The 18,489-nt window shown below is 37.3% G+C and overlaps 1 protein-coding gene and 1 long non-coding RNA gene across 4 annotated transcripts in view; one reads left to right on the top strand and one right to left on the bottom strand.

The window, feature by feature from the left end:
- Nucleotides 1–11,370, bottom strand: part of G2E3 (G2/M-phase specific E3 ubiquitin protein ligase) — a 66,073-nt gene extending 54,703 nt beyond the window's left edge. The window contains 2 exon segments of one of the 3 annotated variants that reach the window (NM_001194652.2): nt 5,444–5,569; nt 11,360–11,370. The gene's annotated coding sequence lies outside the window, so the exon portion shown is untranslated. 3 annotated transcript variants of the gene reach the window in all.
- Nucleotides 1–18,489, top strand: part of LOC144330199 (uncharacterized) — a 126,737-nt gene that overhangs the window by 7,378 nt on the left and 100,870 nt on the right. The window contains exon 2 of the long non-coding RNA XR_013396157.1: nt 3,884–3,979. This is a non-coding gene — a long non-coding RNA (uncharacterized LOC144330199). The remainder of the gene's footprint in view (nt 1–3,883; nt 3,980–18,489) is intronic.

The following is an 18,489-nucleotide window of genomic DNA, read 5'->3' as shown; positions in this document are numbered from 1 at the left end:
ACTAAGATGGTTATACTCCCCAAAGCAATTTATAGATTTAAAACAATTCCTGTCAAAATCCCAATGGCCTTCTTTGCAGGAATGGAAAAGTTAAGCCTAAACTGCAAGGAATCCTGAATAGTCAAAATGATCCCCAAAAAGAAAAAGCTGGAGGATTCAAATTTTCCAATTCCAAACTTACTACAAATCCACAGTAATCAAGACAATGTGGTACTGGCACAAGGACAGACATACACATCAATGGAAAAGAAGAAAGAGTAAATAAATAAACTCACATTCTCTATAGTAAACTGATTTTCAATAAGGGTGCCAAGACCACTAAATGGGAAGAAAACAGTCTCTTCAACAAATGGTCCTGGGACGACCAGATAACCATATAAAAAGGAATTAAGTTGGCCAGGCGCGGTGGCTCACACCTGTAATCCCAGCACTTTGGGAGGCCGAGGCAGGCAGATCACGAGCTCAGGAGATCGAGACCATCCTGGCTAACATGGTGAAACCCAGTCTCTACTAAAAATACAAAAAAACTAGCCGGGTGTGGTGGTGGGTGCCTATAGTCCCAGCTACTTGTGAGGCTGAGGCAGAAGAATGGCATGAACCCAGGAGGCGGAGCTTGCAGTGAGCTGAGATTGCGCCACTGCACTTCAGCCTGGGCAACAGAGCGAGACTCCATCTCAAAAAAAAAAAAAAAAAAAAAGGAATGAGGTTGAACCCCTACCTCACACGCATTAAAAAAATCAACTCGAAATGGATCAAGACCTAAATGTAAAAGACGGAACTATAAATCTCTTAAATGAAAATCTAGCGGTAAATTTTCATGACCTTGTATTTGGCAATGGTTTCTGAGATATGACGCCAAAAGCATAAGAACAAGAAAACAATAAATTGAACTTTACCAAAATATAAAACTTATGCATCTAATGACAATCTACAAAATGGGAAAAAATATTCAGAAATCATATAACCTGATAAGGGTCTAGTACCTAGAATACATTAGAAACTCTTACAATGCGACAATAAAAAGACAAGTAATCCAACTTAAAAATGAACAAAATATCTGAATAGACATTTCTCCAAAGAAAATATTCAAATGGCCAACAAGCACATGAAAAAAAGCTCATTATATTAGTGATAGGTAAATCAAAGCCACAATGAGATACCACTCCGTGTCCACTACGGTACTATAATAATTATTTTTACAAACTAAAATAGTAAGTGTTAAGGATGATACGGAGAAATTAGAACCCTTACATATTGCTAGTGGGAAAGTGAAATGATGCAGCAAGGACGGAAAACAGTTTGGCAATTCCACAACACATTAAACAAGACTACCATATCACCCAGCAATTCCACCAGGTATATAACCAAAAGAATTGAAATGTTTCAATTCAAACAAAAACTTGCATACATATATTCATAGCAGCACTATTCACAAAAGATATCACAAAGGTCAATACTTTATTTGTGACAACTAAAAACTGTAACAATGGTATATGGATAAAACAAACTGTGGTATATTCATACAAGAGAATACATTTACTAAAACTCATTGCACTATACCCCTAAAATGGATGACTTTTATTGCATACAAATTGTATACCAGATACTTGTTTAAAAGTTAACAATTTTTATTTAAAACAAAAAGATAAGTGTAAGATAAAAAGCAGTGGCTGGGCACAGTGGCTCACGCCTGTAATCCCAGCACTTTCGGAGGCCTAGGCGGGCAGATCACTTGAGGTCAGGAATTTGAGACCAGCCTGACCAAGATGGCGAAACCCTGTCTCTACTAAAATCACAAAAATTAGCTGGGCGTGGCGGCGGCTGCCTGTAACCCAGCTAATCGGGAGGGTGAGACAGGAGAATCACTGAAACTGGGGAGGCGGAGGTTGCAGTGAGTCAAGATCGCACCACTGCATTCCAGCCTGGGCAACACAGTGAGACTCCGTATCACTCACACACACACACACACATACACACACACACAAGCAACAAAGTTACAAGTTTACATTAAGTTATAAATATACAATTAGTCCTCAGGAAACAGGAGTCATCCTCCCCCACCCTGCCACCCATTGGCTCCATATGTCCATTTTCATGTTTCTTCATGATTCCACTGTCATAGCAACACATAAGACCTTTCCAGCTTGGCTTCCAATAGTCTTGTGATATCCTAACTCCAAAATTAAGATATCACATGAATGGTCTAGCCTGCATCAGATAGGCAGCTCCGATATAAATACTTGTACCACTTTTGTTGGGGGAAGTGGTATGGGATGGGCTTTATGTTCCTTAGACCAACCCTACCCACTGGTTGTGAGAATGATGTCCCTAAATGTTGGACAGGTTTTTAAAAAAAAGCTACGGGCAAGGAGATTAGGTAACTGTCTTAACTGTTCCAACTGAAAAGGAAAAGTTTTCTGTTTTTTAATTCCTAACATTTTGAATTAAGATACTTCTTATTACACCTAACATATACCACTCTTATAATTAAAAAAAAAAAAAAATAACTGTACCAAGAGGAAGTTAAATATCTTAAAAATCATTTTAAAAGTTATTAAATCTTTTGGTGCCTCAGTTTCTTCATCTTAATATAGAGATAATAAAATGGTTGTGCGGATTAAGTGAGAAAATATGTATAAAGCATGAATTAAATTCATGAATATTAACATTGCTCCTGATTTTTTCCCACTTGAAATGTCTTCTGAGCCTATAATTTCAATACTTATTTTTCCATATTAAGTTTATAAACCATATGCTATCACTAAAATCTCTACTAAACTACAAAGAATTATATGCTATAATCTCAGAAAAAAGCCAAGCCTTCAAAAAAAAAGCAACAACTTTTTTCAGTCATTAACGCAAGACAAAATGTGTTAAATTGTTAAAATAATAAGTACTCACTAACATACACAGTTCTAGAGTATCATGACACTCACTGTTCTGCACTGTGCACTGTAGACATAAAAATTAAAAGGACAAGGGCAGTCTTGCACTATATATTTATAAGCAAATTGCACCGAGGAAGAAGCATGGCCTGGAGAAGTCTTTAAACCCATTTGAGTAAAATCTTATGGGGAAATAAAAAGGCTAATGGCTAAATATGTATAAAAAGGCCAGTGGCTAAATATGTATAAATATGTAGTAAGAGATAGATTTGGAGGATTCTAGTAGCATTGGTGGAACATCAGCAGGTTGGAAGAGAGTGGCGTAATATTATGAAGATGGTCCTTGGGAAGAGAAGTTGGTACCAGACTCTGAAGGGCTCTGTAAATAAAAAGGAAAGCTAAGAAATTTGAATTATATATGGTAGACAATGGGAAGCCATCAGAGATTTTTATGGAGCAACATCTGGAAGGAGACTGAAGAGAGGCAAGAAATACTACTTTTTTAAAAAAGCATAAACTTTTGAGTTAAATCTAATTTCCGACTTCAGTTCCAATGTGTTATTAGTTGTGTGAGAACAAATTACTGAGCCACTCTTAGCCTGTTTTCTTATTTAAAGATAATAACTACCTCAGCAATATTGTAAAGATTAATGAATGTATGTGATGCAGTTTTTACAGTTTAGTAACTCAATGTAATTGGAGACTTATGTATCATTTGCTATGTGGCACACACTATTCTAAGGTCTTTGTATATATTAACTCATTCAACCCTCACAATAAATCTACAAAGTACGTAACCTCATTATGGTAAAGGGAAATGAAGCACAGAGAGGTTAAACAGCTTGCTCAGGGTCACCTAGCTATCAAGTGGTGGAGATGGGCTTCAAACCAAGGCAATCTGGCCCCAGTTCCAGGTCTTTAATCAACACATTATAATGCCTCTCTAGGACAGATCAAATCAGTGTTTTTAAAACTCACAGAATTTTCTAACCTTTCAGTTAAACATGCAGACTCCTCAAGGTCATCCTCCAGATCTACTGATTCGGAATCTGACGTCTGGAGTGCAGGAATCAGTATTGAACAAATCCTTCAAGGTAATGTATACAATAAATTCTGAAACTCACTGATTCAAGAAACAGCAAAAATTCAATGAAAATAATACAGGTAGAAAAAAAGGAAAGAGATTAGGATATAGCGATCCATTTTTAAAAATTACCATTTGTTGACAGCACATATGAATTGAGCAGAAAGGCTAAGAGAAATATAGCCAATGTCTTTGTTACAAAGACCATATGAAAAATGCTCATATTTTAACTATCCTAAACACCGAGTATTTACATCTATTCTTCCTGGCTAACACTTAAAACAAAAGTTCAATAGCAGGAAGAATGGGTGTGCTGGAATAGCCAGCATGGGAGGAAGGAATGTCTTTATTCTGATTATTATGAAGTCCTACTTTTAAAAAGATATTTATACATTTACATGGTACAATATCATGGTGTTAAAATCTTAAAAGGAACTTAAAATATCTTTTAGTATTAAGCTACACAAAACTGACGATTTTTAATAAAGATATAAAACTTGTACACATTTAAAGTTCCCATTTATAGTTTACACTTATGGCACACTTTTAAACCATTCCAGAAGGCATGACTTTACTACTGGGTTAGACAGAGTTCCATATTTCAGATAGTTCATTATTAAAAATAAAAAAGCCCAAAATAATAAAACCCAAAGAAAACAGATGCTCAAAGCATTAGTGGATTACTTCCAAAAAGACTCCATAATAACCCAGTTGGCCAATGAATGAGGGAGGCGAAAAGGCAGGGCGGTGGAACTAAACCTTATCCCTATTGTTTGCAAACTAAGACCCTAGAGAATCACCACCGCTGTTACTATAGCCGGTTTAAATAAGCAAGAGTCTCGGATTTTTGCGGTACATGAAAAATGTCAACCGTGAAAGAAAAATATTCGGGTTTTAAATACAAAGGATACTCGAATTTCAGTTTAAATGCCACCCAGGCATTTCAAAGACTGTCACTTCCCTGCAGTCCAGAGTTAATCAAGGTTGTCCGGGTATCTCTCTTAGCAGGAACTCGGAGCCACGTAGAGCATCTTTTCATTCTAAACCTGCCCCAATCTTCCATCTTTCATAAAAAGAGATTTGTTTAAACGTGGCAACGCTTTCACAATGAGATTTAACGACTGTTGAAGCTTCAGCATTCAAGTCGAATTGGTGGATATAATAAACTACGGGTTAAAAAAAAAGCCACGGAGGATGCGTATAAACAAGGTTTACTCTTGGGGGACCGGCAGGGCCTCCGAATCCTCAACACTGAGGGCTGGCTGGTGTGCGCAACAGTCGAGAGCGCTGATCGGCAAACGCCCCCAGTGTCCCGAATTCCCAAAGTCTCCAGGCCCGGACCCAGCACCAGACGTCCCCAAAACCACTGCGAGGCCCCTGCTGCGCCGTCCGGCCTCCTGACACCCTCTCCCACCCCACGGTCCCGCTTCTCACTCTGGAACGCTCTGCGTCTTCCCGTTCCCCATTTACTCACCAAGGCGAGCTCGACAGAAGTTCCAGAGCGTCAGTGCCACTTTTCCCGGCCCGCTCTGCGTGACCGCACGCCGATCGCGAGCAGCCACATTCAACGGCCCACAGGATTCAAATTCGCCCACTTCCGCTCGCAAACCCGGAAAGAACGGTCAGCCCCGCCCCCGGGGGCGGAACCCTAGGAGGTGCTAGTTATGGGGAAGGGCCCTTGCGCTCCCGTCCTGCTGCCAGGTGGTAACCTGGCTGTGTCGCCTTGGCTTGTTTGTTTTGTCTGGTCTCTCTCCCTGTTTAGGAGCTCAGAAAAACGCCGGGCGCGGGGTCGTTGTTTCCGCCTATTTGCTCTTGAGGGAATTCTCTTGTTTCCGAAGTGGACAGAGATGTGCTGAAGTTTCGTCACCTTCGAGGAATGGGGCTAAGGAAACCACGAACCGAGCCGGAAGGGTTTTATCTTTCCCTTCATCCTCGAGGAAACAGCAGCAGCAGCAAGAAGGAAAACAAACCAACCCTCCAAATACTTAGTGCAGCCTTTCCTGGGCCTCCTCAGTCCTATCCCGGCACAGTCAGGGCTTTTAATTTCTTTCTGTCCCGGGTTTGGGGAAAACAAAAAGCCAAGTTCACCCGTATTCAGCCAAAAGTTCAAAATAAATGGTGTGACCAGTTCCTGGTCTCAAATAAACTATTTGAGGGTAAGTGTTAGAAGGCAATAAATTTTATTTCCCCCCTCTGATAAGGGCTCACTTGACGAGATTATTAAGTATTGTCCCGTGAGATTATTGAAACTACAGTATCTTTTCCTTTATCGAGGACAACAGTGTATCTTTCATCCAAAACCTCTTAAGCTTCTGAAGAGACGTCTATCTGGGAGCTTCCAGAAACTAAAGGAAGGACTGGAAATGCACTAAATAACTCTGACCTTTATGGCTGCGATTGATGTTGGCACCAGATCATCCTCACATCTAATAGCATTGAATTACCTAAACGGATCAGTACAAACCAAACCATGACAGCATACCTTTAGCCTTTGTCAAAAATATAGTTTGAAAGGTTTACTAGATTTCTGGGAACCTGCACAGGGGGTGTGGAAACCGTTAACTGATGTACTGTTTTTAACAGTGGAAGATAGAAAAGAACCTGTGTCTACAAATAAGGGGTTAAATACATGTAAGTTTTGATACTTTAGCATCTAATATACTGACACTGTGGGCACTAAAAGTAATGAAGTAGATCAGCAGGTACTGAAATGAAATATTGAAAAAAGTTTAAGAAGGACTGTAGTATCCTTTGAAAGTATATGTGTGTATATGGTGTACAAAGTTTGGGGATGGATTCATAAGCTGTAAACATCTCTGGGAACGGGACTGGTAAATAGGAGTAGGAAGAGATGGAGAACTTTTACCTTTCACTTTATCACCAGTTGTATTTTTAAGATAATAAGTTTTTTTAAAATTTCACAATTTTGTTCTTTAAGGAAGATTGTTAGAAACTGAATATATTCTAGTTACAAAATCAGGTTTAATAAGCGTATAAATTTCTAATGTTTAGATAGTCTATGTCCATTCATTCATTCAGCAGTTCTTTCTACACTTACATATAATGATTTGACCACACATTTTGTCATTCATGATATATTGTATTATTTTATGTTCCACATATCTAATATGACCCCGTTAAATATATTGCTCCTTGAAGTTTCTTGAAGGCAGAAACTATGTCATATATTTTCCTAGGTCTTTCATAATTCTTGGCACCTTCCCACCATTAAGTCTTATCCTTCACAGGAATTAAATTCTCAAGTTGACCTGTACACAAAAGTTAAAAATGCCCTGGAAAAGTCACCCAAAAGATTATACATATATCTGATTTTCTTTATACAACTCCATGGGCAAGGTCTTTTATATATATATATAATTAGTTTGTCGCCTGAGTTCTCCTTGGTCAGTCCTTCTCTACAACCCTTAATGAATTCTTCAATTTCTTCCACTAAAATGTTGTCAAAGTCATTATCACCCCGCAGCCTGGCTATCACTTGGAATAATGAGATTCAGTTCTCATCAGTGGTGGAGAGCCCTGTAAAGTCATTCACATTTTTTCCCCATAAGATTAGCCAGGCTTAATTGTATTAATTGTCTAGGGCTAGTGTTCACTCAGTGGCCTATCTGGTTATTTGTACTATTTAAAATGTTGTTCTTTCTTTCACCCAGAGTGAGTATAGGTGATTTTGAATACAAACAATATTCAAGTAATGTTACAGCATTTCGTGAAAAAAAAAGATCTTCAATAAACACCCATTGACTAAATGAAAGAGCCTGAGTAAATACAACTTACGGACTTTTGAAAGAAAATATTCATTGCAGGATATACTTAAATCTAACAAACCTGGCCATCAGACCGGGCATTCTGTGAGCTTATAAACATTTTAAATTAAGTGAAATTAACATAAGTATTCCACTTAATACATGCTGCAAAAAATGAAGAATAAAACTAGGAATTTTATTCAGTCTCTGATAATCCCTCAGTAATGTGAACTAGGTGAGAACTGAATTTTTAGAAAATTTGAGTCATAGCTAATGTAACCTTCTCTCTTTCCTGCTTTCCTCTTCATATTCAATCCATATACAGCAGAAAACAAGACAAAAACACTTCTGGGACCAAGGGTCATCAATTTTACATGGAAGAAACAACATAAACTGCTTTGGCAGAAGAGTTCCTATAATCTACACTGAAAGATTTTTACCGCAACCACATGAGGAACAAAAATGATAAAATGTGTAGAAATTTAAAGAAAATTCACAAAACTAAATTGGAATTCGATTTAATTTAAAATAATTTTAAAATTTTAAATATAGTTTTAAAAAATTTTATTTAAGAAAGATATAGAACCTGCTACTTTATAATTTGAGAACATAAGTGATTTCAATGTTCATATAGGAAAATTAATATATAAGAATTGTTAAGACATATTAGAAAAAGAAAACAGAGGTTGAGAGTAGACAATTTGTCTTACTAGATAGTAAAAACTTACCACAAAGTTGCTACAAAGAGTAGCCAAAAAAAAAAAGACAAAAAATATAGTATTAGCACAAAAAAGAAAAATACTTAGAGAACCCAGAAAAATGAAACTATATAGAGAATATTAATATATTATAAAGGTGATATTTCCATTTCAGGGAAAGGATGGATTCATTCATAAATTAACAAGAACTGGAAATAACTGGCTAGCTCTATGGAAGGTATAAAGTTAGGCCTGTACCTTTTATCACATACAAAATAAATTCTGGAAGGATTAAAGATTGAAATTTAAAAAAACAAAACAAAAGTATATTGGGGAGAAGTTTAGAACGGTAACTGTGACTTTAGGGCAGAAGGGATTTCTTAAACAAGGCAGGGCCAGGTGCAGTAGCTCTTGCCCGTAATCCTAGCACTTTGAGAAGCCAAGGCAGGAAGATCACTTCAAGCCAAGAGTTTGAGACTAGCCTGGGCAACATGGCGAGACCCGTGGCTCTACGAGAAACAATTTTTTAAAAAATTTATCTGGGTGTGGTGGTGTGCACCTGTAGTCCCAGCTACAGAGGTGGGAGGATACCTTGAGCCCAAGAGTTGGAGGTTGCAGTGAGCTATGCACCACTACACTCCAGCCTGGGTGAGAGAGCAAGACAGGAATCCTAGAAGCTGTAAAATAAAAGATGAGTATGTTTGATTATGTTAAAGTTTAAAATATTTAAACAGCAAAAATCACCATGACACATTGAAAGATAAATGAGAGACAGTGATGAAATATTTATAAAATATAGGACACTAGGTTAACAATTCTAATGTAAAAACTTTTATAATTTCTTTTCAAAAAGCAATAAAAATGGGCAGAAGAAATGAACAAGTAATTCACTGAAAAGGAAATGAAAGAGGACAAGACAAAAAATCCTCAACTGTACTACCTCACTTTTGGGAATACAAATCAACCAACCAAATACCAACTTTATTGGATTAGCAAAAATTAAAACAATTCACAATATCCCACAATGGAAGGGTGTGGTGGTAAAATGTACACCTCTTTTTTTTTTTTTTTTTTTTTTTGAGACGGAGTCTTGTTCTGTCGCCCAGGCTGGAGTACAGTGGTGCAATCTTGACTCACTGCAACCTCCACCTCCCAGGTTTAAGCAATTCTCCTGCCTCAGCATCCTGAGTAGCTGAGATTATAGGCATGCGCCACCACGCCCGGCTAATTTTTGTATTTTTTTAGTAGAGATGGGGTTTCACCATGTTGGTCAGGCTGATCTTGAACTCCTGACCTTGTGATCTGCCCACCTTGGCCTCCCAAAGTGCTGGGATTACAGGCGTGAGTCACTGCGCCCGGCCAAATGTACACTCTTATCTACAGGAGCATACATTGCTACAATTCTTGGAGAGTAACTCGGGCTTTTCTCAACTTTGGGATTCTCCTATAGAAATAAGCATGCTAGTGCTTTTTGAAGCACTACTTATAGTGACTGCTAACTGGAAACCACTGTCAAGTGGAAGATAATTGAATGACTCAGGGTACATCCATCCTGTTAGGAGGCTATCCAAAGTTGTGTTGCTTTGCCCCCTAAACCACTGCCTCCAAAGTTAGGACTATTGAACCCCCAAAGACATGCAAATAAGAAGAAGGTATGGTATTCTTTAGAGAAATAACAATGCTCTCTTACACTGTAATGCTGATAAACCTGGCACTCATTCTTAAATTAGCACCCACTAGAATTAGTATACACTTTTGGACTAAACTGTCCTTTACAGGAACTCATTCCTCCCCTGTGTTAGCCATATTGAACTTCTGGTAACCCTTCCTGCCTTTCAAATGAGTCAGTTTTTTTTTTTTTTTTTTTGGTTTTTTTTTTTTACTCTCAGCCCCTACCTACATTTGAAGCAAATACTTGACTCATACTTAAGGCAGATCCATCCCTGAATGTCTGTTCACTTTTCTTTTATCTTCCACCTTGAAGATGAATTTCTAGCTTTTTCTCTAGCCTCTCTCCTCAGCAATACCTATTAATATTCTGCCTGTTATCTGATAACACCTCACTTATCTGTTGCTTGATTAGAGACCATTCCTGAGATCTTAGAATGAAAGTTTTTAATTAAATTTTCTGCTAGTCAGAACCCTAATAGAGTCATACTATAAGAAGTATACTTTGAGGCCGGGTGCAGTGGCTCACACCTGCATTTTATGTGGCTCACATAAAATATGTCACAATCAGTTCCTCCTCAGAATACAGGCCACTGTAGCACTCTATTCCCAAACTTCTACTTCACTAATGTCTAACAAAAATGTAAAAGCATGAAATAGAGGTAATTCTCTTCTCCCCAATTGACTTTATATCTTAATCGTTCCTACTCTACTCATGATCTTGTTACTGCTGCCGTATTTACCTCGGGTTTGTTTTTTACTTCCTCCTTTAGTGGTCTTTTTTTCTTCTTCCCCTCTCTGTGCTCACTGTCCTTATCTGTTACTTAGGCTTCCTCTATGAGTCTCAGCAATATTTGAATACTTTGGAATACACTTAGTATTTCTAATTATGGCATTAATGCTGCAAAATTTTCATCCTATGATTCCAAAATAAATTAGCCTATATTATAATAATTATTATTAATTGTTGAGACAGGATCTTGTTCTGTCACTCAGGTTGGAAGTGCAGGGATATGACCATGGCTCACTGCAGTCTCAACTGCCTGGGCTCAAGTGATCCTCTCATTTCAGCCATTCAAGTAGCTGGGGCCACAGGCATGCACTGCTATCCCCAGCTGATTTTTTGTTTGTTTGTTTTTTAATTTTTGTGAAGATGGGGGGGTCTCGTATTTTGCTCAGGCTGGTCTTGAACTCCTGGGTTCAAGTGATCCTCCTGCCTTGGGCTTCAAAAGTGCTGAGATTACAGGTGTGAACCACCACCCCCAGCCATAGCTCATATTACTGTTCACTTCTTGTGTAGAAATCATAATGATAATATCATATGAAATAAGTACATGACCATTATTAGTGTACGACCCCATGATTAAAATAATTTGCCAAGCTTCTGCTATGCTGTCAGCAGTGCTAATATGTTTCTGAATGGAGTTGTATTCATTTTATCAAGCATAAAGGGCTTGCTGCCTGATGCACTAAAAGCCAATATAATATGACACTGGGCTTTTGAGAAAAGAAAAGCTTTTTGTTATATGTCAACTCACAAGAAGACAGGAGTCCAGCTCAAAGCTGTCTCTCTGTGTTGGCTTTACTTCTGTTAGAAAAGGTTTAGGGGGTGATTCTGAGACTAGTAGGTGATTGGTGGAAGAAAAGGGGAGGTCTGGAAAGTCCTCAGGCATGCCTCCTAATGCGTCACAGGTGCAAATTTAGCAGGGAGTTAATATGAAATGTGGTAGAAATTCAGGCTGTGACATCAACAAACTTGCTCTGCGCAAACTCCAGTTGGCCACATTGTTTCCAATAGTTTCATTCATTGTTTCATCCAGGTTTTTTAAATCCCTCAAGGAGAGGGAGTTTCAGCTTTTAGGCAGGTTGTTTCTTTTTGTTATTAACTATCCTTCAAAATTCAAGAATGTCTGTTAGTTACTGGTTTCTTTAATTCTTTGGAGCACAGTTTCATTCATGTGTTTACTAATATGTTTCTTACATTTATTTGCCTGACCAGTCTTTTTATATCACTTTGTGAACTTGAATTAAAATACGTTTTTGGAAAAGTAGGTTGTCTGCTGTCAAACAGAAGTCTTTTCCTCGTTGTCTATTTACTTGAATCTTTTGATCTAAAATGTTCATCTAACTGTTCTTCAGTGTCTTGTAAGTTAAACACACCTCCTCCTGGCAGCAGGGAACAGCATCCAAAACAGCCAATTTCAGGTCTTTTGTTTCAGGGTTGTTTGGATAATAAGTAGCTATATAGTAACCACGTGATTTGGAATGACATCATGCCTGCTGGGTTAACTGTATGGATTTTACAAAGGACTCAAAGTTTGCTTGTAGCCAATATGAGACATGTGTTTTAATATACGTCAAAGATTTGGTATGTTTATGTTAACATTATTCCTCTCTAAGTTGGTGTTTCAAACAAATGATTGCCTGGATTGCTTTTTAAAATTGCTGTCTTTTGGCCTGAAGTGTTTACATAGAAATCAGAGCCTCTTTACAGTTAAGAGTAACTCCAAATGCAGGAACACACATTGGTAATGCCACCCAGAATAAATCAAGTAATGAACAACATGCTTGAACTGAATCTTTAACATTCTTGGATACAATTGCTGGCAATCAAAACTGTTTTCAGTTTATTTTGTGTACTTTGATTTTTTAATCCCTCCCAGAATACTCACGGAAAATGACTCCGCAACTGAATTGATAAAGTGACTCAGTTACAATAAGCCCAATTCTTACCTGAGTGTTTTGTTGGGGGTGAAAGAAAACTTCAAATTCTCACGAAGCTCTAAGGCACAGAATCATCACTTAGGAAGCAGGCACTTGCTCAAAGTTTAGCTTCAACCCCTAGGGCCATTCATTAAGAAACAGTTTTCAAGGATAGTAAGTAGTGCAATGTTAAGAGGCAAACTTGAAAGCAAAACAGGCTGAGGTTTAAATGCTAGCTCTTTTACTTATAAGCTGAGTATGAAGCACCCAATCCTTTGAGCTTCACTACACATTTATAAGATGTAAACTATAATAACTACCTGACAGGTTTCTTGTGAACTCTAAGTGAGAGGACATTTAATGGTAATTATAATTAGGCAAATGGGTAAGACAGTTAACATCCCCTTCCTTCTCCTTTCAGTGGCATCTGGCATTCCATGCCCAGTATCCTTAGGCTTGTGAGCCACTGAAAATCACAAAGGAACTCTCCTCCCAGGTGGATCTTAGCCTCATATTCCTTTTTTCTGCCCTTCAGAACATATGATACATTCCTCAGTGACCTGCTGTCTACATTCCACCTTGGTAGTGATTTCAGTTAATCCATGTTTACAGAAAGAGATAATGAACTAGCTCTAATAGGTCATATTTGTAGCTGAAATAGTGAGAATTTCAGGGCAGTTTGATGTAATGTTTGCTATTTAACCCCTGTACGATTTTAAAAATTGTTTGGGTTTGCAAGTCTAGTATCTCCAAGGTGACTCACATCTTAGGTATTGTACAGTAACATATATTAAACTTTAGCCTTCCAACAGTGGTCATAATGGGGCAATGAGTCTTCCTGTAGGTGAGGTTAACTAATAAAAGATATATGATTGGAAAAAAATAAAGGGAACTAACATTTGTTTAATACTTTCTACATTCAAAACACACACTGTGCTAAAACTAAATGTTGATTTACTTAATCTTGACAAAGTAGGTGATGAAACTAGGGCTTAATGAGATTAAATAATTTGTCCAAGGCCACAGTAGGCAGAACTGGTATTTTAACTATAGCTTGTTTGGTTGGACACAAAGCTTGTTCTTTTTCCATTACAATATTTCAGTTCACACACCCCGGAAGAGATAAGAGCAGTGATAAGAAACCTAATATTAATAGAAAACAATTAACTAATAGCAAAGTTTGTTGGGTTTTTTTGTGAGAAATTTGCTTGTTTATCTATAGAACTGTAGGATGTTAGTTTGATAAAGAACCTCAGTTATCATCTAGTTTTAGGTAGAGGCTTTGTTAATATTAGTACAGAGATGACTTTTTAGTACTAGACTGAAGGATGAATTAGAGCAACAATTTTCAAAATGTGGTTCATGAGGTCAAACTATTTTCAAAATAATACTAAGACCATTTGCTTTTTCACTTGTATTCTTTCACAAGTGTACAATAGAGTTTTCTAGAGGCTGCATGGGGTGTGATATTGCAACAGACTGAATGCAGAAACTGATATGAAAATCCAGTGATTTTCTTTTTTTTTTTTTCCTTTTTCTTCTTTTTTTTTGAGACGGAGTCTCGCTCTGCTACCCAGGCTGGAGTGCAGCGGTGTGATCTCAGCTCACTGCAACCTCCACCTCCCGGGTTTGAGTGATTCTCCTGCCTCAGCCTCCCTAGTAGCTGGGACTACAGGCACCCATCACCATACCTGGCTAATTTTTTGTATTTTTAGTAGAGACGGGGTTTCACCGTGTTAGCCAGGATGGTCTCGATCTCCTCACCTTGTGATCTGCCTACCTTGGCCTCTCAAAGTGCTGGGATTACAGGCGTGAGCCACCGTGCCCAGTCAATCCAGTGATTTTATATTAAATTATCCATCAGAGAGATTTATATAAAGGTAAAACAATGCCATTCTTCTCACTAAATTATTTTTGTTTTAGAAAACACAAATATTTATGTTAGCATGTAGTTTCATAATGTTATTTTAAATAACAATCCCACCATTCAGCCCAGTGGTGGGCAGCTGTGAATATGTTTCTGGAACAGCTTGCACACAGCTTGCAGGAACCAGAACAGGAACCAGAACAGCCAAAAAGGACCATGTCCTGCAAATATTGGGGATCTGTGCTGTGATCCTTGGTTGCTGCATCTGATCACAGAGGTATAGGAAAAGAGGTGGTGGTCATTATGGTTGCACTAACCCCCATTATTGCAAACCCTCCCACCCCTCTGGCTAAAGTAATATCCAGGAGATTTAAAGAAGCAAAGCCTTTTCTCTCCCGGTATTTTTCTCTCTCCCCTCTTATGGAAGCCAGACATTGAAGACTAGGACATTCAAAAGCAACTGCATGATTTATAATCCTCTGTGTATATACCCAGTAATGGGATGGCTGGGTCAAATGGTATTTCTAGTCCTAGATCTTTGAGAAATCGCCACACTGTTTTCCACAATGGTTGAACTAGTTTACAGTCCCACCAACAGTGTAAAAGAACCCAAATGTCCATCAGTGACAGGCTGGATTAAGAAAATGTGGCACATACACACCATGGAATACTATGCAGCCATAAAAAAGGATGAGTTCATGCCCTTTGTAGGGACATGGATGCAGCTGGAAACCATCGTTCTCAGCAAACTATCGCAAGAACAGAAAACCAAACACCACATGTTCTCACTCATAGGTAGGAATCGAACAATGAGATCACTTGGACACAGGAAGGGGAACATCACACACCAGGGCCTATTGTGGGGAGAGGGGAGGGGGAAGGGATAGAATTAGGAGATATACCTAATGTAAATGATGAGTTAATGGGTGCAGCACACCAACATGGCACATGTATACATATGTAACAAACCTGCACATTGTGCACATGTACCCTAGAACTTAAAGTATAATAATAATAATAATAATAATAATAATAATAATAATAAAAAAGCAACTGCATATGTAAGGAAAATTAGAAAGTTACCACACATGCCCAGGTGAAGGTGCAGGATCAGCAAAGACCAGAGAAGGCCTTAAGTTTAAACCTCAGGCTGATGCTCAGTGCAGACACAACCTATAACAATAATGGCAACAAAAATAATAATAAAACCCAAAACACCAGCAAAACCTAGGGAAGGGAGAGAACCTAATTTCCAAAGGTACGACATTATTAGATGCAAATATACAGTTTTCAACAACAACAACAAAATCACAAAGCATACAAAGAAACAGGAAAGTATGTTCTTTTCAAAGGGAAAAAAACCCAATAAACTATCTTTGAAAAAGACTGGATGGTAGATCTACTAGACAGTCAAAGACTTTAAAACAACTGTCTTAAAGATGCTCAAAGAACCAAAGGAAGAAATGACAGTCAACAAAATGATGTCTGAACAAAATGGAAAAATCATTAAAGAAATAAAAAACCTAAAAAGAAAAAAAATCGTGGAGCTGAAAATTACAGTAACAAATTTAAAAATTCACTAGAAGTATTCAAAGGCAGATTTGGGCAGGCAGGAGAAAGAATCAGTGAACTTGAAAATAGAACAAAGAAAATTACTGAATCTGAGAAACAGAAAGAAAAAGATTGAAGAAAATGGAACTGAGCCCAAAAGACCTATGTGACACCATAAAGCTAAACAACACAGGCATTATGGTACTCCCAGAAAAAGAAGAGAAAGAAAAAGAAAGAATATCTGAAAAAGTAGTGGCCAAAAACTTCCCAAATTTGATGGACGATATGAATATAAACATCCAAGAAGCTCAACGAACTCAATGTATGATGAACTCAGAGACCCACACCAAGATATTATAATCAAAATGTTGGAAGACAAACACAAAGAGAATTTTGAAACCTGCAAGAGAGAAGTGACTTGTCACAAGAGGTCATAAGATTAACAGCAGATTTATCATCAGATACTTTGGAGGCCAGAAGACAATGCACTTATGGTTTTTAAGTACTAAAACAAAATTGTCAAATCAAAATTGTATTATAAAAATAATGTATAACTTCATTTTTTTCTAAATGATTTAAAAGACTGATACATTTAAAAATAAACAATTATTAGTCTAAAAGCTGTTATGATAATCATGGTTTGCAACTCCATGCTTTATTCTTGATGTAATTTAAGACACTAATGTGTTAGAAAATTATTAGCTAATGTTTTTGGACAGTGTATAAAAATTAATTTTATGACATTGACAATCAAAAGGGTTGGGGATAGAGCTGTTAAAGAAGCAGTGTATGTTACTGAAGTTAATCTGCTATAAATTCAAATCAGAGTGTTTTAACTTTAGGGTGTTATGTAATCCCATGGTAACCACAATAAAATGGCTAAAGAATGTATACAAAATGATATGAGAAAGACATTTAAACATTTCCCTACAAAATATCAACTCAACACAAAAGACAGTAATGCAGGAAATGGACAAAAAAGCTTTAAGATATATAGAAAACAATAGCAAAATAAAGGAATAAGTCCTTCATTATCAATGATTATTCTAAATGTAAATGGATTAAACTCTCCAATCAAAAGACAGAGATAGGCAGAATCCTATCCAAAAAAAAAACCATGATCCAACTATATATTGTCTATAGAAGACTCACTTTAGATTCAAAGACACAAATAGGTCAACAGTGAAAGGATAGAAAGGGTTGTTCCATGTAAATAGTAACAAAAGGAGCATTCTCCTTTTGTAGTATCTAAACTAATATTAGAATGACTAAAATTAAAAAGACTGATTATATCAAATGTTAGCAAGGATATAGAGGACCTGGAATTCTCATACATTGTGTGGAAATGTAAAATGATATGACCACTTTTGAAAACAGTTCACTAGTTTCTTAAAAAGTTAAATACACATTTACCTTATAATCCTGTCATTCCAACAAAGACTTGCATACATATGTTCATAGCAACTTTGTAAATAATCAAAAATGGAAAATGTCTAACAACTGGTAAATGTATAAACAATACAATAAATATTACAATAAATTAAATCAACTATTGATACATAATATTATTTAAAGAATGAATCTTAAAATAAGTATGCTTAGTGAAAGTCAGAAAAAATACATACTGTATAGTTTCACTTATGTAAGATTCTAGAAAATATTAACTAATTTATAGTGATAGAAAGTAGATATGTGGTTGCCTGGGGATTGGGTGGGGAATGGGGAGAAATTACAAAGGAGCACAAGGAAATTTGGGGGAGTAATGTATATATTCAGTGTCTTGATTAAACACGGTGATGGTTTCACAGGTGCTTACATATGTCAAAACTTATCAAATTGTACTATTAAATATATATGACTTATTTTAAGTCAATTATACCTCAATAACATTGCTAGAAAAAATAGAATAGGGGATTTTTAGGTAACTAACTATATTTGTCTCTTATTAGTTACAAACTTGGTAGCTTATAACACCACACATTTATTTTCTTGTAGTCTGGAGGCTAGAAGACAATCAATTTCTTCCTTTCTTTTTTTTGTTTGTTTTAGACGGAGTCTCACTCTGTTGCCCAGGCTGGAGTGCAGGGGGCGCAATCTCGGCTCACTGCAACCTACACCTCCCAGGTTCAAGTGGTTTTCCTGCCTCAGCCTCCCGAGTAGCTGGGACTACAGGCGGGTGCCACCATGCCCAGCTAATTTTTGTATTTTTAGTAGAGACGGGGTTTCACCATGTTGGCCAGGCTGGTCCAAATCCTGACCTCAGGTGATC

This window comes from Macaca mulatta, chromosome 7 (assembly GCF_049350105.2).
Source record: "Macaca mulatta isolate MMU2019108-1 chromosome 7, T2T-MMU8v2.0, whole genome shotgun sequence".
Taxonomy (NCBI): domain Eukaryota; kingdom Metazoa; phylum Chordata; class Mammalia; order Primates; family Cercopithecidae; genus Macaca; species Macaca mulatta.
Note: the sequence above shows the minus strand (reverse complement) of the source record. Positions and strands in the feature narration are given on the sequence as shown.